The sequence below is a fragment of the Myxine glutinosa genome, chromosome 8 (assembly GCF_964187855.1).
Source record: "Myxine glutinosa chromosome 8, kmMyxGlut1.1, whole genome shotgun sequence".
Taxonomy (NCBI): domain Eukaryota; kingdom Metazoa; phylum Chordata; class Myxini; order Myxiniformes; family Myxinidae; genus Myxine; species Myxine glutinosa.
Genome location: NC_136268.1, coordinates 144,937,232 through 144,962,725, shown reverse-complemented (window position 1 = coordinate 144,962,725; position 25,494 = coordinate 144,937,232). Strand labels below are relative to the sequence as shown.

The following is a 25,494-nucleotide window of genomic DNA, read 5'->3' as shown; positions in this document are numbered from 1 at the left end:
ATCGCCATACTTTACACACATATTTGTCTTGCCCTGAAATAGACCGTGCCCAATTTTTAACTCTCTTGGCCCAAGGCCTCCATTATGACGTCATAATTCGACAAGTACAAAACTTCATCCAATCAAGATGCAATTTCTTGAGCGCCATGTCGGCATAAACTGGTGGAGAAAAAAATAATAATGATGACGTCATCGGTCACGTGGTTCGGCCGCCATCTTGGAAAAACCGAAAAAATTTGCACCTCAATATCTCTGAAAGTGCTGAATAGAAAGAATTGAGACATGGCTCATTGTAAAGAACTCTCCATGGGGAATAAAATATGTTAATGATGATGTCATAGGTGCCTCCATTATGACGTCATAATTCGACAAGTACAAAACTTCATCCGATCAAGATTAAATTTCTTGAGCATAATCTAGGAATAAATTAGTTTAGAAAACAAATAATGATGACGTCATCGGTCACGTGGTTCGCCCGCCATCTTGGAAAAACCAAAAAATTTGCACCTCTATATCTCCGAAAGTGCTGAATAGAAAGAATTGAGACATGGCTCATTGTAAAGAACTCTCCATGGGGAATAAAATATGTTAATGATGATTTCATAGGTGCCTACATTATGATGTCATAATCCGATCAAGATGAAATTTCTTGAGCATAATCTAGGAATAAATTAGTTTAGAAAACAAATAATGATGACGTCATCGGTCACGTGGTTCGGCCGCCATCTTGGAAAAACCGAAAAACTTTGCACCTCTATATCTCCGAAAGTGCTGAATAGAAAGAATTGAGACATGGCTCATTGTAAAGAACTCTCCATGGGGAATAAAATATGTTTATGATGATGTCATAGGTGCCTCCATTATTACATCATAATTCGACAAGTACAAAACTTCATCCATCAAGATTACATTTCTTGAGCATAATCTAGGAATAAATTAGTTTCGAAAACAAATAATGATGACGTCATCGGTCACGTGGCTCGGCCACCATATTTGTTTGAATACAAAAGCCTTAAAAACCACTGAAAATACATCCTGGCGAGGGTTTGCAATCCCTGATTGCTCTTTTTCTTGTTATCCTTATTGCCTAGGTCACCCAAAACGTGAAATCAGGAGGGGTCGACTTTTCATTTAAAATATATTTCAAACCACTATAACTCTAAAAGTACAAGAGATATGCATACACTTACTGTTACTGACATATAGGAAGTCACATACGACATTTCATTTGACACCATGACCTTTGACCTTGAGTGACATTGAAAGGTCAAACTCAGGGTCAAAATTGTTTTTTACTAATAACTCTGTCAAACATTATCCGATTCCCTCCTAACCAACACCAAAATGTTCAATATTCAATTACCGAAAAATAACATGTGGCATAAAATGGTCAAAAATGCTTAGTTTTAATTATATTTTTGGGTCAAAGGTCAGGGGGCCAAGTTTTCATTGAAAATATATTCCAAACCACTATAACTCTGAAAGGACAAGAGATATGCATACACTTACTCAGTTACCTTCCATTGCTTAGCGTATATACATGTATAGATTTCCCGCCATTTTGATCCAAAATGGCCGATATAAAAAGTACATTCCGGCAAGTCCTCGGTCTCTGACCGATATTTCATTTTGTCTGTCTGTCTGTCTGTTTGTATGTCAGTCGCCTACAGGTCATAATTTTCAACCAATTTTCAACCAATCTTCACATAATTTTCAACCAATCTTCACGAAACTTCACCAAATGGTAGAGTTGGTCATAAGCAAGAAGTCTATTGTTTTTGGGATCAAAAGGTCATTAGGTCAACATCAGGCCAAAGGTCACCAAGTTTGTCAAATTTCTAAAATCCTAAATTTTCATCCGATTGACTTGAAATTTGAAGAGGATTTGCATACCAGGTCACTGAATTCAACCACCAACTATTTTTGAGGTCATAATAGGCCAACAACTTATTTTAGGGATTTCACAAGTATTGTGCTATGTTTGTTTGTTTGTGAGCAGGATATCTCAAAAGGTTATGGACAAATTTGGACAAAATTTGGGGGACAGGTTGGGTGTGTGACGCGGATGAATTGCCTCGATTTTAGTGAAGATCCCCATCCAGATCTGGACACTATAATTTTAAGTGATTCTCTTCACCATTGAGAGATGTGGCCAAAGATGATATATAACATAATATTTCAAAAAGTTGAGGACCGGTGATGACAAAACTTGGTGGATGAGTTGGGTAGGTGATAATACCAAGCCATTTACATTTTGGAGGTCCGGATGCAGATCCGACCTATCAGTGGGATCCAAAATGTGAACAGTTCAGCCTGGCGGAGGTATGCGCTCCAGAGAGTGACGTTACAGTTCATCATGTGGTTGCATGTGTTTAAATGATGCACTGGATTCAAAAATGGCTGTAAATTGGTCAGAATTCTTGAACAGTCTCACGTCGCAACCAAATGCTGTCACGCAAGCTCTACCAAAAGACCTCACATTTGATCAAAAGGAAACTGACATAACTACGGAAAACAGAGCTCCTGGAACATTAGGAGAGAGAGAGAAAGAGAAAGAGAAAGAGAAAGAGAAAGAGAAAGAGAAAGAGAAAGAGAAAGAGAGAGAGAGAGAGAGAGAGAGAGAGAGAGAGAGAGAGAGAGAGAGAGAGAGAGAGAGAGAGAGAGAGAGATGATTTATTGAAGAAGACTTTAACCAGCTATGATCATTCCATGGCAGACTCAAAGCAAGCCAACAAGGAGTAGATAATGGTGCCCACCTCCAAAGATGTTCAGAGTGCAGACATGAGCAGGAAAGCCAATGGCACAAGCGTTTTGAGACCATCATGGTTTAATTAAGGCGAAATTGCTTGATCGTGGGAAAACCATCAATGCAAAGCACTCCAGTGACTTTTTACGCAAAGTGACATAAGCAATATGAGACGAGGACCAGCCGTTCTCAGGACGTGACCTTACTGCACAATAACACTCACTATTTACGTGACAAATGTGACCACGACTGTTGTAGCGAAGATGGTAAAGAAATGTAAATCAGCTGCCACAGTCCAGACTCGTCACCTTGTTATTTTCATCTCTTTAGACCACTGATCTCAGTGGCATTAGGTCGATGAATGATAAAAGACACCAAAGCATGTGTCCTGAAATAGCTGTGTACCTGTACCAAGGATTTATACGGAGATGGACCACATCCGCATGTTACAAGTATATTGTGCGCCGAGCAAGGGGCGACGGACGGTCACTCCTCTGCTACGCGCACACTTGTTCTGATATAAAGTCCACGTCAAACTTGAACTACTCTTATACATATATATATATATATATATATATATATATATATATCTGTAATTTTGGCGCTCCAACTTAATGGGCCAACGTCATGACGTCATGAACGTAATGACTGATATAAAACCGAAAGGTTTTCAGAGTCACAAGTGTATGGAAGGCTCACTGAGTTGCCCTGATGAAGCCCCAACAAGCGCGAAACCAGGTCGGTAACTGTGAGTTTTGCATACACTTGTGACAGTATCTGAATTTAAGATCCATAATGAAGCACTGCTCGATGGCCCCTCCGGTGCTTTGCAGGCAATGCGGACGTGCATGGCGGTGACGTCATGACGTTCGCTCATTAGTTTGGAGCATCAAAATTACAAATACTAATTATTAGTAACTCCCAACTTGGTGTTGCAAGCCTGGTGTTGGCTTAGCGGTTAGGGTGCTGGCTTGGGATCCTAGGATCTTGGGTTCGAATCCCGGTCGATCGCTGAATTAACGCCAGGGGGGTTGACTCAGCCTGTCATCCTTCCGAGGTTGGCAAATTGAGTACCAGCTTGCTGGGATGAATGATCACAGTGTGTACCCCGATTTAGAATAGGTACACTGTATCCCTGTGCAGTACACACAGCAAGTACACCCCATGTAAAGTTTTGACTTTTTCAACATATTTCAACATACAGCTATTTGATCTTCATTTCAACAATATTGACAGATAAAGGTGATATAATATAACAAATATCATGAAACATTTACATTTTGTAGTCCATTGTATAATTTAAATAAACATAAATGTTAATTTCGCATGTGGAAAAGGTAAGTACGCCAGGGGGGTTGATTGGTGGTATTGCCCCCTTTGGCAGAAACAACCTCAAGTAGGCGTTTCTTATAACTGTCTACCAGTCTCTGACATTGACTGGGAGAAAATTTTGCCCACTCCTCCATGCAGAATTCTTTCAGCTGTGCGATGTTTGAGGGGTTTCTTGCATGCACAGCTCGTTTCAAATCCCCCCTCAACATCTGGATGGGATTTAGATCCGGGCTTTGACTTGGCCATTCCAGAAGCCTCCATTTCTTTATTTTCAGCCATTCCTTTGTGGATTTACTGGTATGTTTAGGGTCATTGACATGTTGCAAGGTCCACCTTCGGTTGAGCTTCAACTTTCCGAAAGATGACCTCACATTACCCTCAAGCACCCTCTGGTGCAATGAAGAATTCATAGTGGAATCTATGACGGTGAGCTGCCCAGGCCCTGATGCAGCAAAGCTGCCCCAAACAATAATATTTCCACCAGCATGCTTTACAGTTGGTATCAGGTTCTTGTGGTCAAATGCTGTCTTTGGTTTTCGCCAAACATGTCTTCTGGTACTGTGGCCAAATAGCTCTACCTTTGACTCATCTGTCCAGAGCACATTGTTCCAGAAGTGCTGGTCTTTGCCTCGGTGTTCATTGGCAAACTTTAGTCTTGCCCTGATGTTCTTTCTGGACAGAGGTTTCCTCCTGGCACACCTCCCATGTAGATCAAATTAGTGCAGCCTCTTTCTAATGGTAGACTCGTGCACTTTGACATCAACCGTGGCATGAGCTACCTGTAGGTCCCGTGATGACATTCTGGGGTTCTTGGAGACTTCTTTCAGCATCTTGCGGTCTGCTCTCGGCCTGAACTTGATGGGGCGGCCTGGCCTGAACAAGTTGGCAGTTGTTTGGAATCTTCTCCACTTGTAGATGATCTTCCGGACAGTCGAATGATTGATTTCAAATTGTTTGGAGATCTTTTTAAATCCCTTCCCAGACTCGTAGGCATCTATTACCTTCTTTCTGAAGGCCTCAGAGAGCTCTTTTGATATAGGCATGGTGACGCCGCACACTTCAACAACAAACAGCAAACCAAACTGAATGTCTGAGGTTTAAATAAGACAGGTCCCTCCAAGATCCTCTCTAATGATGTTCTAATCATTTGCACCTGAGCTGGTGCACCTGATTCTAATTTTAGGTGTTTGAAGTAGTGATAAATGTAGGGGTGTACGTACTTTTTCCACATGCAAAATTTGCATTTATGTTTATTTGAATTATACAATGGACAACAAAATGTAAATGTTTCATGATATTTGTTATATTACATCACCTTCATCTATCAATATTGTTGAAATGAAGATCAAATAGCTGTATGTTGAAATATGTTGAAAAAGTCAAAACTTTACATGTGGTGTACTTACTTTTTCACGTGACTGTATATATATACAAGTAGATGATAAATGTTGCTTCTGGGACACCTCCGTTTAACATGGGAAATCCCTATCTAATGTCATTTACCCCCCTGTTTTTAAAAAAATCATAAACACCTCTATTTCTCCCTCTATGAACCTATAATCCTTCTCGCCTTATGAACCTATAATCCTTCTCGCCTTATGAACCTATAATCCTTCTCACCTTATGAACCTATGATCCTTCTCGCCTTATGAACCTATTATTTTCTTCCTTTATGAACCTATAATCCTTCTAGCCTTATGAACCTATGATCATTCTCACTTCCATGTAATTTTTACCCTATTCCCCCCACTACCCCTTAATGTAGTTCCTTAGACCACTCTACTAATGAGCCTATAAATATATTATCTCTTTCTAACTTTTTTAAGAGTTCCATTCTCCTATATAACTCATCCCCATCAAGTATATTTATAAAGTATACAGGTTCCTTAACCTTTTGTTGTTAAAGTATAAAGTGGTATGTTTCACGGAGGGTTCTTGTTTGACCTCCTCCTCTCCCACATACCATTTTAAAATTATAATATTTATTATCCGATTGATAACCATTAAAGTTCTCACTCCACTCTAATATATTTTTCTTCCCACCCTCCATTACCCCACTTAACAAATGAATACGTTTATCCGTCTTGAGAACCTTCTGACCAGTGATTCTCTCAACCTCTTGAATCTGATATTTTTCACATTCGTTATGTTTTCCATTTATATACCAAGGTTGATTACACCTCCACTCTTTAGTCTGGTTGATACTTGGTTCTATCATTTATATAATAGTAAAAAAGGTGGCGGTAGCCCGTTAAAATCCCTAACCCCCCTTTTTAACTTATCACTTATATATATATATATCTTATATACTTATATAACCATAAGGGAGACTATCAATTCCATTTTCTAAAATAAACCTCTTATCATCAAAAGCCCCCAATGCTTTCTTATGTGTGGGCGGGGTCTGTGTGGGTGTGGTCTGTGTGGGTGTGGTCTGTGTGGGTGTGGTCTGTGTGGGTGGGGTCTGTGTGGGTGGGGTTTGTGGGTGGGGTCTGTGTGGGTGTGGCTTATGATTTTTTTTTTTTTTTTTTTTTTTAATTACTACTAATTAAATTAGCTAATCTGGGTGGATGAAAGTATGGATGGTTGTTGTTTAATGAATTATCAGTTTTGTTTTTTGTAATTCTTGTGAGTAAAATGAACCCAAGATTTCTTCCCAATTCATATCATATAATTTGTAAGTCCAAGGCATAGTATCCATTACATCAACGATTTTGAATAATTCATTAGTCCATCTCTTTGTATAACCTTTCTCAAAATGACTTTTCCATCTGTATATTCTTACAATATCACCAACTTTGAACTTGGGCTTTCTCAAATTAATCTCCTTTTCATATTCTAATTTTGTAAATGTTTCTGATGGTTTTGATTTTGTTGATGAATGAACTGTATTATTGTAATTATCTACAATATCCTGAATAAAATACACCCATTTTTGGGAACCGAGTTGTGTGAATTTTTTATATAATTTCTCTTTTAAAGTACGATTAAAACGCTCAATAACAACTGCTTTTCCTTCATTAAAGGTGCTGTATAATTTAATACCCTCCCCCTTAAGAAATTTCATAAATATTTTGTTATAGAACTCTGTTCCCTCATCGGTCCACAGTTTCTTTGGTTTTCTTTTACTTTTATTAAATATCTGTTGGAAGGCTAACTTCAGAGTATAACCTCTCTTGTTTTTCAAAGGAACAACCCAAGCAAATCTACTCCTCAAATCAATAACGGTTAAAGCATACTTGTATCCCTTATCATTTTTTAGTTCGATTAAATCAGCGGACCATATGTGGTCGGTGTATTTAGAATAAACTTTCCTTCTTTTAAACTTTGTGATTATAGGTTTATGTAATTCATCAGCCAAAAGCTCCTCAGTCTTGATGACATCATGAGAGCCTAATAGTTTTTTGAGGGTGAATAACCAAGGCCAAGTTTCAATTTAGCATTTATCAAATTTCTCACAATAAACCTATCAACTTTCTCTCTCAACGTTGGATTTTGTATCAAAGACAAATTATACAACATTTCTCTGTCGGCTTTATGTTTTTCAGTCAATGTAGTGGTTTTCCCATAAGCAATATCATGCTTCATACACACTTCATCAACCCTATTTGTAGGTTTAGACCAAGGTTTAGGATTGTCAGCCTCATCTAATCTTTTATCCAAGTTTGTTCCTGGGCCACAGAAAGAATACCCTGGAAGGTGTAATTCCCCTGGAATTCCAGTTGTTGTAAATTTGCTACCTGACAAAAACTTTTGTATGTCTCCTCCACTTTTAGGAGAGATGAATTGACACTTTTTAGAGCCACACACTTGACATATTCCTTTTTGATAAACTCTATTATTTTTAGCTTTAACATAAGAGATATTTTTAGATTTAGTTTTCTTTTTACATTTGAGACAATAACTCATATTTATTTATGAGAAAAAGTTCTACATAGTGCCAAAACCTTTTTGGTTTTCAACATATACATTTCTATCTTGATTTTTAAAACATAAAGAATCCTTAGAAATGACTTCACTCTCTCCTCCATTTATTTACAAATAAAACTAACTAAAGTCAATAACACCAACATCATCAACTATATGTTGTATATCTGCGCTCTGAATTCATTATAGCAAATTTAAAAACCAATAAGTTCGGAAGAGTCATTAATTCTTTATTTTCCTCTTCAGTGCGTTGAGATTTATTTATTTGTCGTAATACCTTCAATCTTTCATTAATCTCAGGAATGGTCATATTTTTATATTTTTCCTCCCTCTCCTCCTCCTCCTTTTTCTCCCTTTCCTCCCTCTCCTCCTTCTCCTTTTTCTCCCTTTCATCCTTCTCCTCCTTCTCCTTTTCCTCCCTCTCCTCCTTCTCCCTTTCCCCCTTCTCCTCCTTCTCTCTTTCCTCCTTCTCTTCTTCAACTCCTTCCTCCTTCTCTTCTTCAACTCCTTCCTCATCCCTTGCTACCCTTGAGTTTGAACCCCAAAGAATATTATACATATACTCATCTGGATTTTGAGATATTCTTGTATCTATAATTATTTTTCTCATAATAGGATACCAATAAGATTTGTTGACGATTTCTAAAAGAGTTTTATATTTCATAACTTTGAGAAGTTCATTTTTATTTAATATTTTAAACAAGTCTCTATTTGTGGGTTTAACAATATCAGTATAAGGCCAGTTTTTAATGACAAAATTCCCATGTATATGCTCCAAATCATAAGGTATGTAATACCGAGCACCCTTTTCTTGTAGGTATCCTTGAATACAAAAATTATAATTCTCTTGTAGTCTTCTTCCTGCCATTTATGTATCAGAAATATATGTGAGATTAATATTATGACAGGTAATACCACCCCATCTTCCCACTACCAAATCGGTTTGTATTCCTCGGCTTTCTATCCTTATCTCATTACCTTCCTTCTTTGTCATGCGAACCATCGCTATACTATCATATATTTTTCTTTTCTTAAAATCACGTATTTGTTGTTTGCTAATTGTACTTCCACATAAATCCTTATCTTCACCAAGTGGATAATATTCTTCTTTACGAGACTGATTTAAATCATGTAGGTCTTCTATGTTTATTGAAAAAGACCAATTATACCCTAAATCAGACATATCATACCCCCATTTATTAATTCGCATATTAACTAAATGTCCTTCTTTATAAAATTCAATTGTAAGCAGGTAGTTAAATTCAATGAGGAAAGGTGTATGGTCAGTATAACCAGGTGTTGTGGTTGTAAATTTTACTTGTTTAACAAAACGTGCTGTTTTCTTTAAAAATATATATTGTGATAAATCACTTAATCTAATTAAGTCATTCGCATCTGTAGGGTTTGGATAATTGATTAATTTATAAGTATTCTTCATATTAATATTTTTACTTACACTATATTTTTGTCGTTCAGCCTGTGCCTTTGTATAATAATTTGATAAATCAATATCCTGAGAGGATTTTCCAAAGATAGAACCATCTTTTCCAACATAAGTCATTTATATTAGATTAAAAATGATATCATAAAAATTTTCATTATTGTTGAGTTTAAATAATACATATAAACATAATTGACCACAACATTTAGAATTAATTTCTTGAACTTGAAATGTTTGATAAACACCATTCTGTAAGAATTGTATTACTTCAACAGGTGGTGGCATACCATAACTATCAAAATAATATTTATCCTGACTATTATGAATACAAACCCAATGAGAACCATTCTGTGTGTCTAAATTCATAAGAATATTCTTTGTATTCTTATTTATATGTATTAATTCATCTCTCATACAAATAACCACATTATCAATTTTTAGTGTTTTACAATACTTAGCGAGTTCTATATTTGACGTTGTATTCTTTCCAAATTGTTTAAACCATTTATCCATTTATTTATGAGAAAGATACAATCCATTACCCCGTTTAGTTAGTTTAACACCCGCTTGAGCGATAGAGGAAAGCATATCTCCAACCAACAATCTAGCTTTATCAGGTAGACTTTCAAGTTTTTGAGCAAAATCTACAATTACACCACTTCCACTAATTTGTTTCTCCAACTCCTTGTTATGTCTTTCCAATTCTTTTTGAGCTTTTAGTTGTGCCTTCCTTTCGTTAGCAGTTTTTATCGCTGCTGAAATACCACCAGTCAATGCTCCCGCCGCACTTAAACCAGCAAATAAAGGAATTAGAAATGGGAGAAATCCTCCTCTTGACTTGTCTATTGAATATTTCTTTAACATAGGTTTTGTCATTTTAATTTTAAGTGATCCAACATCATTTAGTGTTTTCACCTGCTCTCTTGTGAGTAAAACATCAATTCTTACAGCTCCTTTTCTTTGAAATGTATTAACATTAATAATACAAGGCTTTTGATTTTGAATACAAGATGTTAATTTATCAAGATTGATTTGATTAACATATACCCCTACCATTTATTTATGAGAAAAAACCTATGTGATATTAATCATAACACCATTATCTGTATTAATCTGTAATTCTGTTTCCTCCAAAAGCAAACAATAAGCATCAACTTCTTCATTCTCTCCTCTTTCAATGTATAGAGAAGTATCCACTCTATTAGACTTTATAGTTTCCTTTTGAGAACTCAGGTCAATTGTGTAGATTGTATAAAGTTTTTGAAACGCAACCATATCCAAAATAGGTTCATTATTACCGTTGCTTTCACACACCTTTTGGTAAGACTTGTAGGCTTCCGCATAATCATTTTTTTCCCAATCAATTTCCAATCTATCTCGCGGATAAAATGTCCCATCAAGAGAAACCCGAAGTTGTTTCACCTTAGCATTATCACTCAGGGCATTATTCTTATTAGTACCGTCCTCTCCATCTGGTTTCTTAAAAATGAGCCATAGGTATCGTGGCTTTCCTTCAAGAACACCCAAATTCCAAGTGTAGGTAGTGTGTTCCAGTTTAACGTGTTGACATCTTCTTTTAAGGTATGATACATTTAGCGGTTTCTTTGAGTTAAGTCTTCTATTTAACATCTCTTCCGTTTTAAGATTAGGAGTATATTCACTAATATACCAACACAAATCATTAATAACAAATTTATTATTGTCGCCAAAAGCATTTTCAACCCCAAAAAGCAACCTATTTACATTATCATTCCTTTGTAGTTGAAATCTAATTTTAAGCCCATACAAAACTTTATCATAATCACAAAATCCAAATATACCTTTCAGAGGTACTGCTACCGTAAAACTATTCTCTGCTTTTGCGTCATCATTATACATTGACTTCCTTTGACTATAACCAGGGTCTGCGTTTGTTCCTGTTGACATATCAGGAATAAAACCTTCAACAGCTCCCTTACCCATTCTATCACTAAACGAATATAGTGTAAATTTCATCATTTCAGATGTAGCAGAGACATAATCAACCGCTTCAACCTCTTGTGTTCCAATATACAGGCGGACACTGTCAAACATTTTCCAGAAGAAATCATTTACGAGTGTAGCATTAGTATTATTCGCAGCCTTAGTGAATTTAAATTTACACAGCAAGAAACTATCAGCTATATTCAAGTAAGTTTGTTGATTATTTATTTCAAAACTTTTTGTTCCGTTTGAATTCCAGTCTGTTCCTGTTATAGCATTTACCTTAAAATAGTCTTCCTTTTTAGTGGAGTTTGAAATGATAATCGTATCATCCAAATCATAGATACTATCAATCGCTTCCATACTTGTATTTATATAGCATTAAAATTGTTGAAACCCTGACCCAAGTATTTTAATGATTTTTTGTCGTTCTTGTGAAGATAGTTGAGTTTTACCTTTTTTAATTTCTTTGATTGCTTGTAATTTATGAGACTCCTTTTGAGCATCTTTTATACTCTTTATAGCACCCGCAACTGAGCCCACGGCAGAAGCAGTTGAACCAATTAGGTCTTTATGTTTAAGGATGGTTGAACCAATACCCATTAGAGTATCAATTATCCCATCTCCTTTATTTCTAAATTGATGTCCCACACCCCGTTGTCTCTTTGGTTTATAGTATCCTCTCCCAAGAAACATACCTTCACCCTTATAGTATGGTGAAAGGAACATCCCATCCCCTGTAATTATTTTATATTTTCCCAACTCGTGTTTTCTCACAATAACCATTATTTATTTATTGAAAAACTTCACGTAGGTGAATTCTGATGGATATAATTTCATCATTAAAGGATATCATACGATTATCTTGGTCGGTTATCCTAAAATTTACTCTGTATATGGTTTTTCCTGACACAGGTAAATAGACAAGATTTTTTGGTTCCATATTAAATTTATAACCAATCGGGGTTGAGTATGCGCTGAATGAAAATATTGTATTTGTTCTTATTCCATCGTTATAAGCACCATCAATCAAATCACAATGAATTAATACTGAATTTATACCGGAGGATATTTGAATGACATTATCACTGTAAGACGTCCCGTTAGTTTCAACCTTTTTTGAAGAGAAACCCAATAGCTCTCTAAACGATTTTTCAATGGTGAAATCAACTTTATAATTATTTTTAAGTTTAATAGTTGATTTTGAAGTGTGTTTTTGAATATCTATTACAATATTTTTTGGTTCATCACCTTTTTCTTTCATAAGGCGAGAGACTTCTGAAGATATTTGAGAAATCTCGTAAGCACCGGGTGAAACGGTTATAGTTTTATATCCACTTCCTGGATTATAACTAAACTTGTTGTTTTTCTCTGTGATATTAAACAAGGTATTATAAGTCTCCATTGACAACAAAGAAGCCTCATATTCTTTTTTGGGGTCAAGTTGTAGTGGGTAAGGGAATGAAGCTGTGTAATCACTCGTTGTGAAATTAAAACTAAGAATTGTGCTTCTCATCTTATTTAATATCTAATAAAATATCTTTGTATTGACATTTATTAATTATTTTCATATTCATCAACTGATCTAAAATGGCGGATGCTTCATTAAAACAATTGTTGTTTCCAGCCTTCTTACTACCTAACAACAATAATAACCTATTAACTAATTGTGATGGGTCATTTGGAAGAAAACTAACACCCGAACCAAGCTTACTTAAAGCATCAATAATATGTTTCTCCTTCTCATTCTTCTTACTTTTACCAGCAACAGAAACTCCATAATCAAGTGTGTTTAGCAACTCAATATACTCTCTATCTTCCTCTCTTTCCATTTCAAGCGGTTCATCAAAATAAGGTGAATTAGAATGTCCATCTTTTGTTAGAAGAAACATTAATCTTGGGGTTAATTCAACATTTGGTTGGTCAGAACTTAAGAACACCAATTTATCATTAAATATCAATAACTTTTCTTTCACAAGATGGAACTGTGCTGGTTCTTCTGTTGGAATGAGACCTGCTCTGGTTTTTGAACCCTTCAAATATTCATTGTTTTGAAGAGCTTCTACAATATAATTGGAAAGTTTATTTACCTTCTCAAGATGCCGAAATAATCCTTCATCATCATATTCTAATTCTCCAAGTTCTTGCTCTGTCATTTGACTAAAATCTTTGAGCATTTGAAATTTTTTTGGAGTAAATTCTACCATGGGAACTGTAGGTGAAATCGTTTGTTGAGTTTTTAAAAGTGGTTTAAAAAATTTCTCTTGTTTTCTTTCAAAGGCTTCTTCACCAGTTAGTTTCTGTCTCCTTTTCTTCTTTATGTCTTCCTGTTGCTTTACAACTTTTGAAAGCAACTCTTGATGTTCTTTAAACTTTCTTACTCTTTCTTCGGTATTCATTTTCTGTATTTATTTATTGAAAAATATCATTTAGTATCTCATCTTGTTTCACAACAATATATTTATATTTTCCGATCGTGTGTTTCATATTATTTTCAAATTCCTTCTTACTACGTAATGTAGAACAATTATCTCTCCAAAAATTATTTGTATCTATTGAATTTAACTTAAATAAAATAAAAGTATTAGCATTGTTTCTTATTGAGCGCCGAGGGAGTTGAAAATATGACTGACTAAGATAAATACAATTACAAGAAGAATGTCTCCCTCTTGTATAGTAGCTATCCATTACTGTTTGGTTTCTCTCATTAACACAATCATCAAAGATAACGAGGTTCTTTTTTGATTTATCTAAATCTTGAGGTGAAGGTATATCATCCGTATTATCACTGAGAATACAAGTTATGGGTTTTAGTTTTGATTTTGATTTCTGTGTATCACAAAATAATTGTATTATATCATCAATATTATAATCATTTAGTTTGTTTTGAAGTTTAAATAAACCGATAATGTCTTCCTTTTTAAGACCCGCATTAAAACCCTGTGAGAGTAGTTGATACTCAGGTTGAAAACTTGACTTTGTAAAAATTATTAAATTATCATAATCTAAAAAATTAGGACTAAGGAGCATCTTTAAAAGTAAACAGGTTTTTCCACATCCGCTTGAACCGACTATTAGACATCTCAATGAATTTGGAAGATTTTTATGGTTATTAAATTTTATCTTATTTTCCCAAACAGGTAAAAAATCATTCATTTATATATTTGGAAAACAAGTCATCTAACTTTTTTTGAGTTTTTTGAGAAACTCTATATTTTATCCTGAGTTCAGGTTTAATTTCAAAATAATCCATTATTTTGTTTATATAGTATCTTGTATTAACATTTCCATTAAAATTATTTTGAATAATAAATATCATTAAACCCTTATACATTTCCTCAATACAAATAGTCTCTTCCCTTGTAAGAAATGGTGTATTATCCCCATAATACTTAACATTCATCTCTCTTATTAATCTTGTAAAGTAATTCATTTTTGGTTCTAATTTAAAAGAGTTATATATTTTTCTATATTTTTTATTATCATTAATTAGAAGATAATCACAGAAAATACATTGTTTATATGCTTCTGATTCTGTATTAAGCCCCACTCTACCACAAGCCGGACAATTCTCTAATTTATCATATGGAGAGTCTGGAAATTCTAAATATCCTTCAGAATTTATCATATTTATATAGTAAAATTATACTTAAAACAAAGTGCCTTTTTTAGAGGCTTTTTTAAAGATGAAACTGTGCTTAAAGTAAAACACCTTTGAGCTTTTCAACTCGTTTTATGTATATAACTTTACTTAAACTAAACGCAAATTTATTAGCTAATAAATACAATGTTTCAAAACACAAAAGACAAATTTCAATCAATCTCTACTTCGGTGGAAGATATAGAAAAATATGTCAAAGATGTTAAATTGAACAAAGATAAATATGGAAATTTTTGGATTAAACCCATAATGGAGAATAACATGTGTCCTTTTATTAAATTTACAGGACAAGCTATGTTAATTAATAACTCTATTAAAGTAAATTTGACAAAAGTTTCTCCACTACTACTAACAATTTACTCAAAGCTTGAAAAGATCATTGATAAAGAAGCTTTGAAAATGAATGATAAAACCATCAACGATTCTAGAGGAAACATTTGTATATTCTTTAATAGACCCAAAGATGTGGGTGAAATTAATAATATGAATATTAGTGGTGAACTATCATTCCGTACTCTGATTATTAGAGATTATTTGAAAATAACATTTAATGTAAAAAATATTGTGGTTATTAGTTCTAATGAAAGAAAATATATAGATATTGATGGAAGTTTAATGGTATGTAAATGAGTGATATTAACAGTCAATACTCTGAGAGTTATTATACTGAGAGTCTAGGATCTGAAGATAGTTATGATACTAATAGTTTGTGTTCAAATGATAGTTATGAGAGTAGCTTTATTGATGACTCAGATAGTGAAATTGAAATTGATGAACTAGAGTATCTAAACTTTCTGGCTAATACATAGACGCTTTACTTTAAGTAAAGTTATATACATAAAACGTGTTGAAAAGATCAAAGGTGCTATTTTCTGGCTTTCTGGGCCCTGTGCTATTTCTGGTCTTCATCAATGATCTCTCTGACTCTCTTGAAAATCCTCTCTATCTCTTTGCTGATGACTCTACTCTATGTCGCTCCATTCCTCATCCCTCAGATCAGCAGTCTGCAGCCTCCTCACTCTCTGCAGACCTGGACAAAATCACAGACTGGGCAAACAAATGGAACATGTCTTTCAATCCTGATAAATCTCACACTCTTACGATGTCTCTCCGAAAGGACCGACTGGACAACCCTCCCATCTACTTTCTCAACAATCCTCTCCAAGAAGTTCTGTCGCTCAAGCTTTTGGGTCTCACTATCTGCCATGATCTTTCTTGGGAAAACCACATTTCCAAGCTCGCCTCCAAAGCCAGTCGCCGACTGGGCATCCTCCGTCGTGCGAAGTCCTTCCTTGGCACACCTGAGCTCCTCACCACATACAAGGCTTTCATCCGCAGCTCAATGGAATACTGTTCCCCCCTCTGGGCTGGTGCTCCTGCCTCACACCTTGCTCGGCTTCACGCTGTTGAGGCCAAAGCTTTCAGAATCATTGGAATCTCCTGCGATGTAGTCAACTCCGAGGGCCTTTCACTCACTCACCGCAGGCAGGTTGGTGGTCTTTCTGTCTTCTACCGACTCCTCTCTGGCCTTGCTCCCCCAGAGAGGAGTTGGTTTGTCTTTTTTGTGATTATTGTTAGCTCTTTCACGAGCCTCGATCTTGTATACAAAAAAAAAAAAAAAAAAAAAAAAAAAAAAAAAAAAAGGTGTTTTACTTTAAGTAAAGTTATATACATAAAACGAGTTGAAAAGCTCAAAGGTGTTTTACTTTAAGTAAAGTTATATGCATAAAACGAGTTGAAAAGCTCAAAGGTGTTTTACTTTAAGTAAAGTTATATACATAAAACGAGTTGAAAAGCTCAAAGGTGTTTTACTTTAAGTAAAGTTATATACATAAAACGAGTTGAAAAGCTCAAAGGTGTTTTACTTTAAGTAAAGTTATATACATAAAACGAGTTGAAAAGCTCAAAGGTGTTTTACTTTAAGTAAAGTTATATACATAAAACGAGTTGAAAAGCTCAAAGGTATTTTACTTTAAGTAAAGTTATATACATAAAACGAGTTGAAAAACTCAAAGGTGTTTTACTTTAAGTAAAGTTATATACATAAAACGAGTTGAAAAGCTCAAAGGTGTTTACTTTAAGCACAGTTTCATCTTTTAAAAAGCCTCTAAAAAAGGCACTTTGTTTTAAGTATAATTTTACTATATAAATAAATATGATCAAAGCAACGTATTGCGATGTTTGTGAACAAGAATATAAACAATACAAAAGACACCTTAAAACTAACAAACACACATTTAATCTACTTCACCTACTATCTCCTATTCAGAAGGAAACAAAACACTGTTCTGCATGTAATAAAAATATCCTCAAGAAAGGCTTCGAAATACATCTTAAAACAATTCTACATTTATCAAATTTTATCACAACTAAAAACTCTGATGGCGCATTCAAAGAACATATTAAAATAAGAGTCTTTAACTTCAAACCTCCTGAACCAGAGTCTATAGTTGATGCTGTAGAAAGAGTTAAACCTGTTGTTCAAACGTTGATTGAAAAAACACTAAAAGAAATGAAACCACTTAAATTTTATATGGGAGTAAAATTAGAAATGACAAAGGACGAAGGAGTTATAGATACACCATACATGAGAACTGAGCCACACTTTATATCTTCATATCAAGATTTTAAAACATCAGGAGTCTATGATGAACTTATTAAACAAGAGCAAGATGTGGATAATTCAATCGTAGGAAGTGGATTCAATATAGGAAAAATTATTTACATAGACATTCATATTCTTAAATCAGATCCTCTAAAAGCTTCTTCCTACATTGATTTACCCAGTGTTATCAAAAATAGAAAAGCAGTTATCAATATCAAAAATAAAGACAATAAATGTTTTCTCTGGTCTATTCTAGCACACTTACATCCTCCACATTTTCATGATGAAAGAGTATCTCATTATAAAAAATATGAGAATACATTAAATACGAAAGATCTAAAGTTTCCGATGGCTTTAAATGATATTCCTAAATTTGAAAAGATAAATAATTTATCAGTTAATGTTTATGGTCTAACAGAAACAAACAGCATTCAGGTTTTAAAGCTTTCTGACAATTGTAAACAAACTCATATTAATCTTCTATATTTTAATTCAGAGGAAAATTCACATTATACATACATTAAAGATATTGCTAAATTAATAAAACCACAAGTATGTAAAAGAACAAATAAAATATATATTTGTTTGCGTTGTCTTAACTTCTTCCATACACAAGAAAGATTAGATAAACATTCAAATTATTGTGGTGAACATAAATCAACGGTAATCAATATGCCTAAAGAAGGCTCAAATATCACATTCAAAGATGAAAAGAAAAAGATCAAACATCCATTTGTTATATATGCTGATTTTGAAAGTATTCTAGAAAAAATAGATACTGCTTCTCCAGATCCAAAAGATTCATACACAAATAAATATCAAAAACATACTCCTTGCGGTTTTTGTTATTATATCAAATCATCCGTTGGTGATAAATATAACAAGTTAGAGGAGTATAGAGGCTCAAATACCCCAGAGGAGTTTGTGAAACGACTAGAAAAAGACTGTGTCCGATTAACCAAGATAATGAGAGAAACTAATAAACCAATGTCTTTGACGAGTGAACAGAAAAGGGAATTTAGAAAAAACAATGTTTGTCATATTTGTGAGGAAAAAATTGGTGAAGGTCTAAAGGTTAGAGATCATTGTCATCTCACTGGTAAATATAGAGGTCCAGCTCATCAAAGTTGTAATATTAATTATCAACTCCCCTCTTTCATTCCTGTCTTTCTTCATAACAATGCTCATTATGATACGCATCTATTTATTAATGAACTTTCAAAGACATCTGGACACATTTCAGCAATTCCTAACACAGATCAGAAATACATTTCATTCACAAAAACAATTCACACATCTCCTATTACTCATATCAGATTTCTTGATACATTTAAATTCATGGCAAGTCCATTGGCTAACTTGGTTCAAAATCTAAAAGAGTTTCCATGTCTTTCAGAGTATTTTTCAGATAAAGATTTTCTAACACAAAAGGGAATTTACCCCTATGACTATATGGACTCATTTGAGAGATTCAATGAAACACAACTTCCTTTAAAAGAAAATTTCGATAACAAATTAAACAACAGTCATATATCTGATAAAGATTATGTACACGCACAAAATGTTTGGGAAAAATATAACATCAAGAATCTTGGTGAGTATCACGATTTGTATCTCAAAACTGATGTGCTTTTATTGGCCGATGTATTTGAAGCCTTTAGATCTGTTTGTCGCACTGGATATGGATTGGATCCTGCTCACTACTACACAGCACCTGGATTGGCTTGGAGCGCGATGTTGAAAATGACAAAACAAGATTTGGATTTGATAACCGATGTCGATATGCTTTTGATGATTGAAAAGGCAAAAAGAGGTGGAATTTCACAAGTATGCTCGAGCAGCTACTCAAAAGCAAATAACAAATATCTTCCAAATTATGATTCAACGAAAGAGAGTTCTTACTTGATGTACTATGACGCAAACAACTTGTATGGCTGGGCAATGTCTCAAGCTCTTCCTTATGGGAAACTAAGATGGGTAAAGGAAAAAGACTACACAAAGGTTTTACAAGATGTATGTATCTCTACACAAAAACAATTGGATGATTCAAAGGTTGGTTATTATTTTGAGGTTGATTTAAAATATCCTGAAGAACTTCATATCAAACATAAAGATCTTCCATTTGCTTGTGAGAAAGAAAGTCCAAAGAAAGAATGGTTGAGTGATTATCAACGATCGTTTGATATAGGTGAATCAACAGAAAAATTACTTACTACATTATATAACAAGAAAAATTATGTACTACACCAAAGAAATTTGCGACAATATTTATCAAAAGGTCTAAGAGTAGAGAAGATCCACAGGGTTCTAAAGTTCAATCAAAGTCATTGGTTAAAGGGGTACATTGATTTTAATACACAAAGAAGAACAGAGTCAAAAACAGATTTTGAGAAAGACTTTTATAAATTAATGAATAATGCGGTCTTTGGTAAGACCATGGAGAATGTGAGGAAAAGACAAAATATCAGACTAGCAACATCTTGGGAACAAGCATCAAAATTAATTAATAGACCGAGTTTTACTAGAGCTGAGGTCTTTACTGAGAACTTTTGTGCGATCCATTTGGTTAAAGAGAGTATTGAAATGGACAAACCTATTTACATTGGAACATCAATTCTTGACTTGTCAAAGTCATTAATGTATGATTACTTTTATATTAATCTAAAATCAAAGTATAAGGATAATGTGTCATTGTTGTATATGGATACTGATAGTTTTATTTTGAAAATTAATACTGATGATGTTTATTCAGATATGAAAAAGGACATTAATATCTATGATACAAGTAATTACAGTCCAGAGAGTGAGTTGTTCTCTTCTAAAAATAAAAAGGTGATTGGAAAGTTCAAGGATGAATTGGGAGGAAATGTTATGAGTGAATTTGTGGGATTGAGGTCGAAGGCTTATGCTTATAAATACATTGTGAATAACGTTGAAAAGACTGATAAGAAGTTAAAAGGTATAAAGAAAAATGTCATTAAAGAAACAATAAACTTTAAGGATTATTATAACTGTTTAACAACAAAGAAAGAAGAGTTTAGAAAGATTAATGGAATAAGAAGTTATAAACATCAATTATATTCAGAAGAGGTGAATAAGAAAGCATTGGGGGCTTTTGATGATAAGAGGTTTATTTTAGAAAATGGAATTGATCGTCTCCCTTATGGTTATATAAGTATATAAGATATATATATATATAAGTGATAAGTTAAAAAGGGGGGTTAGGGATTTTAAACGGGCTACCGCCACCTTTTTTACTATTATATAAATGATAGAACCAAGTATCAACCAGACTAAAGAGTGGAGGTGTAATCAACCTTGGTATATAAATGGAAAACATAACGAATGTGAAAAATATCAGATTCAAGAGGTTGAGAGAATCACTGGTCAGAAGGTTCTCAAGACGGATAAACGTATTCATTTGTTAAGTGGGGTAATGGAGGGTGGGAAGAAAAATATATTAGAGTGGAGTGAGAACTTTAATGGTTATCAATCGGATAATAAATATTATAATTTTAAAATGGTATGTGGGAGAGGAGGAGGTCAAACAAGAACCCTCCGTGAAACATACCACTTTATACTTTAACAACAAAAGGTTAAGGAACCTGTATACTTTATAAATATACTTGATGGGGATGAGTTATATAGGAGAATGGAACTCTTTAAAAAGTTAGAAAGAGATAATATATTTATAGGCTCATTAGTAGAGTGGTCTAAGGAACTACATTAAGGGGTAGTGGGGGGAATAGGGTAAAAATTACATGGAAGTGAGAATGATCATAGGTTCATAAGGCTAGAAGGATTATAGTTCATAAAGGAAGAAAATAATAGGTTCATAAGGCGAGAAGGATCATAGGTTCATAAGGTGAGAAGGATTATAGGTTCATAAGGCGAGAAGGATTATAGGTTCATAAGGCGAGAAGGATTATAGGTTCATAGAGGGAGAAATAGAGGTGTTTATGATTTTTTTTAAAAACAGGGGGGTAAATGACATTAGATAGGGATTTCCCATGTTAAACGGAGGTGTCCCAGAAGCAACATTTATCATCTACTTATACATATATATATATACATCTATATACATCTATATACATACATACATATATATATATATATATATATATTCATTATATATATATATTTATATATATATATATATATATATATATATATATATATATATTCATATATATATATATATATATATATATATATATATATATATATTCATATATATATATATTATATATATTCATATATATATATATATATATATTCATATATATATATATATATATATATAGATATTCATATATATATATATATATATATATATATATATATATTCATATATATATATATATATATATATATTATATATATTCATATATATATATATATATATATATATATATATTCATATTATATATATATATATATATATATATATATATATATATATATATATATATATATATTCATATATATATATATATATATTCATATATATTCATATATATATATATATATATATATATATATATATATTCATATATATATATATATATATATATATTCATATATATATATATATTCATATATATATATATATATTCATATATATATATATATTCATTATATATTCATTATATATATATATATATATATATATATATATATATATATATATATATATTATATATATATATATTCATTATATATATATATATATATATATATATATATATTTATATTCATTATATATATATATATATATATATATATATATTCATTATATATATATATATATATATATATATTCATTATATATATATATATATATATATATATATATATACAGTGGGGAGAACAAGTATTTGATACACTGCCGATTTTGCAGGTTTTCCCACTTACAAAGCACGTAAAGGTCTGTAATTTTTATCATAGGTACACTTCAACTGTGGAAGACGGAATCTAAAACAAAAATCCTGAAAATCACATTGTATGATTTTTAAGTAATTAATTTGCATTTTATTGCATGAAATAAGTATTTGATCACCTACCAACCAGTAAGAATTCCGGCTCTCACAGACCTGTTAGTTTTTTCTTTAAGAAGCCCTCCCATTCTCCACTCATTACCTGTATTAACTGCACCTGTTTGAACTCGTTATCTGCATAAAAGACGTCTCCAGACCGTCTCCGACCACAAAGACCGACCGCAAAGCCGTCTCCAGACCTGTCCACACTCAGACTCCAACCTCTCCACAATGGGCAAGACCAGAGAGCTGTCTAAGGACATCAGGGACAAATTTGTAGACTTGCACAAGGCTGGGATGGGCTACAGGACAATAGGCAAGCAGCTTGGTGAGAAGGCAACAACTGTTGGCGCAATTATTAGAAAATGGAAGAAGTTCAAGATGACAGTCAATCTCCCTCGGTCTGGGGCTCCATGCAAGATCTCACCTCGTGGAGCCTCAATGATCATGAGAAAGGTGAGGGATCAGCCCAGAACTACATGGCAGGACCTGGTCAATGACCTGAAGAGAGCTGGGACCACAGTATCAAAGAAAACCATAAGTAACACACTACGCCGTCATGGATTAAAATCCTGCAGCGCACGCAAGGTCCCTCTGCTCAAGCCAGCGCATGTCCAGGCCCGTCTGAAGTTTGCCAATGACCATCTGGATGATCCAGAAGAGGAATGGGAGAAGGTCACGTGGTCTGATGAGACCAAAATAGAGCTTTTTGGTTTAAACTCCACTCGCCGTGTTTGGAGGAAGAAGAAGGATGAGTACAACCCCAAGAACACCATCCCAACCGTGAAGCATGGAGGTGGAAACATCATTCTTTGGGGATGCTTTTCTGCAAAGGGGACAGGACGACTGCACCGTATTGAGGGGAGGATGGATGGGGCCATGTATCGCGAGATCTTGGCCAACAATCTCCTTCCCTCAATAAGAGCATTGAAGATGGGGCGTGGCTGGGTCTTCCAGCATGACAACGACCCGAAACACACAGCCAGGGCAACTAAGGAGTGGCTCCGTACGAAGCATCTCAAGGTCCTGGAGTGGCCTAGCCAGTCTCCAGACCTGAACCCAATAGAAAATCTTTGGAGGGAGCTGAAAGTCTGTGTTGCGCAGCGACAGCCCCGAAACCTGAAGGATCTGGTGAAGATCTGTATGGAGGAGTGGGCCAAAATCCCTGCTGCAGTGTGTGCAAACCTGGTTAAGAACTACAGGAAACGTCTGATCTCTGTAATTGCAAACAAAGGTTTCTGTACCAAATATTAAGTTCTGTTTTTCTGATGTATCAAATACTTATTTCATGCAATAAAATGCAAATTAATTACTTAAAAATCATACAATGTGATTTTCAGGATTTTTGTTTTAGATTCCGTCTTCCACAGTTGAAGTGTACCTATGATAAAAATTACAGACCTTGTCGTGCTTTGTAAGTGGGAAAACCTGCAAAATCGGCAGTGTATCAAATACTTGTTCTCCCCACTGTATATATATATATATATATATATATATATTCATTATATATATATATATATATATATTCATTATATATATATATATATATATATATATATATATATATATATATATACATATATAATATATACATACATACATACATACATACATACCTACATACATACACAAACATACTGACACACACACATACACACACACACACACACACACACACACACACACACACACACACACACACACACACACACACACCACACCACACAACACACACACACACACACCACACCACACAACACCTGCACGTGTATCTCTGTCTAATGTAGGAATAATGCAATTAATTATTCGAATTTCATTCACAAATCCATCTTCACTCAAGAGGTGCGTGCGATTTATATTCATTCATTCAAAACAGTTTTTTTTTATTCACGAATCATGTTGATCTTTCTATCGTCGTCGGTCTCATATCGCGTGCTACTAATAACACGGACATCCGAGGAACAACCTCACATAGACACGGCTCGGTGTATCCCCGATGCTCATCAAGTACCGTCTCCATATTTCAGGCTCTCATTGTCTCACCTCAAGCTCAGATCTCCGTTCCATCCGCGTCCGCTGTCCCTTTTCGTGGTGATGGCGCGGAGCTGGCGGTGGTGAAAGGGAAAAGCCGAAGAGCGATAAGCGCGGTAAGCAAAGCAGAGGAGAGTGGAAAAACCACCCTCCCCTCAGAGTCTCACCCTCCGTCGCGATGTGACGCCTCACCCAGGCAGCCAGGCTCTCGACCCTCACACGTTCTCACAGTTGTTACTCTTTCTCTCGTTCTCGCCCCCTGCTGGTCTTGATGCGTTGCTTGATGGTCAGTGGTTTGTTTGGACATATATTCATTACAGAGTCGGTAATGCTGAAGGAACAGCTTTCTGGTCGAATTGGCTGTGGTGAATGTTTTAACAGGGATGTATCGCAAGCATTATTAAAGGAGGTCGTCCATGATGCATTGGAACGTGAACCCAGAGGGCAGCGATAAAATTTTATTCCATCCCATGGAAAATGAGCAGAGAAGATCACAGAATAAGAGCCTTGGAGGGGATCAATTTAATGGCACGTGATGTTAAGCCACATTGTGGGTGTCTGTGTGTGTGCATATGGGTGCATCCATATAAACACACAAATATAATTATATACATATAGTCATATATATATATATATATATATATATATATATATATATATATATTGTTGCGGTTTTGAGTCTGTCAAGTGAGTTTAATAAAGGTTAAAGTTTGCCCCCCATAGTTAGTCACACACGCAACATGTAGCCTCGCA

General features: G+C 34.3%; 1 protein-coding gene across 4 annotated transcripts in view; it reads right to left on the bottom strand.

Moving 5' to 3' along the window:
- LOC137432967 (calcium-activated potassium channel subunit alpha-1-like) overlaps window positions 1-24,968 on the bottom strand; it is a 258,054-nt gene extending 233,086 nt beyond the window's left edge. For all 4 annotated transcript variants that reach the window (XM_068125315.2, XM_068125317.2, XM_068125316.2 and 1 more), the window contains exon 1: window positions 24,754-24,968. The gene's annotated coding sequence lies outside the window, so the exon portion shown is untranslated. The remainder of the gene's footprint in view (window positions 1-24,753) is intronic.
- Window positions 24,969-25,494: the final 526 nt, after the last annotated feature.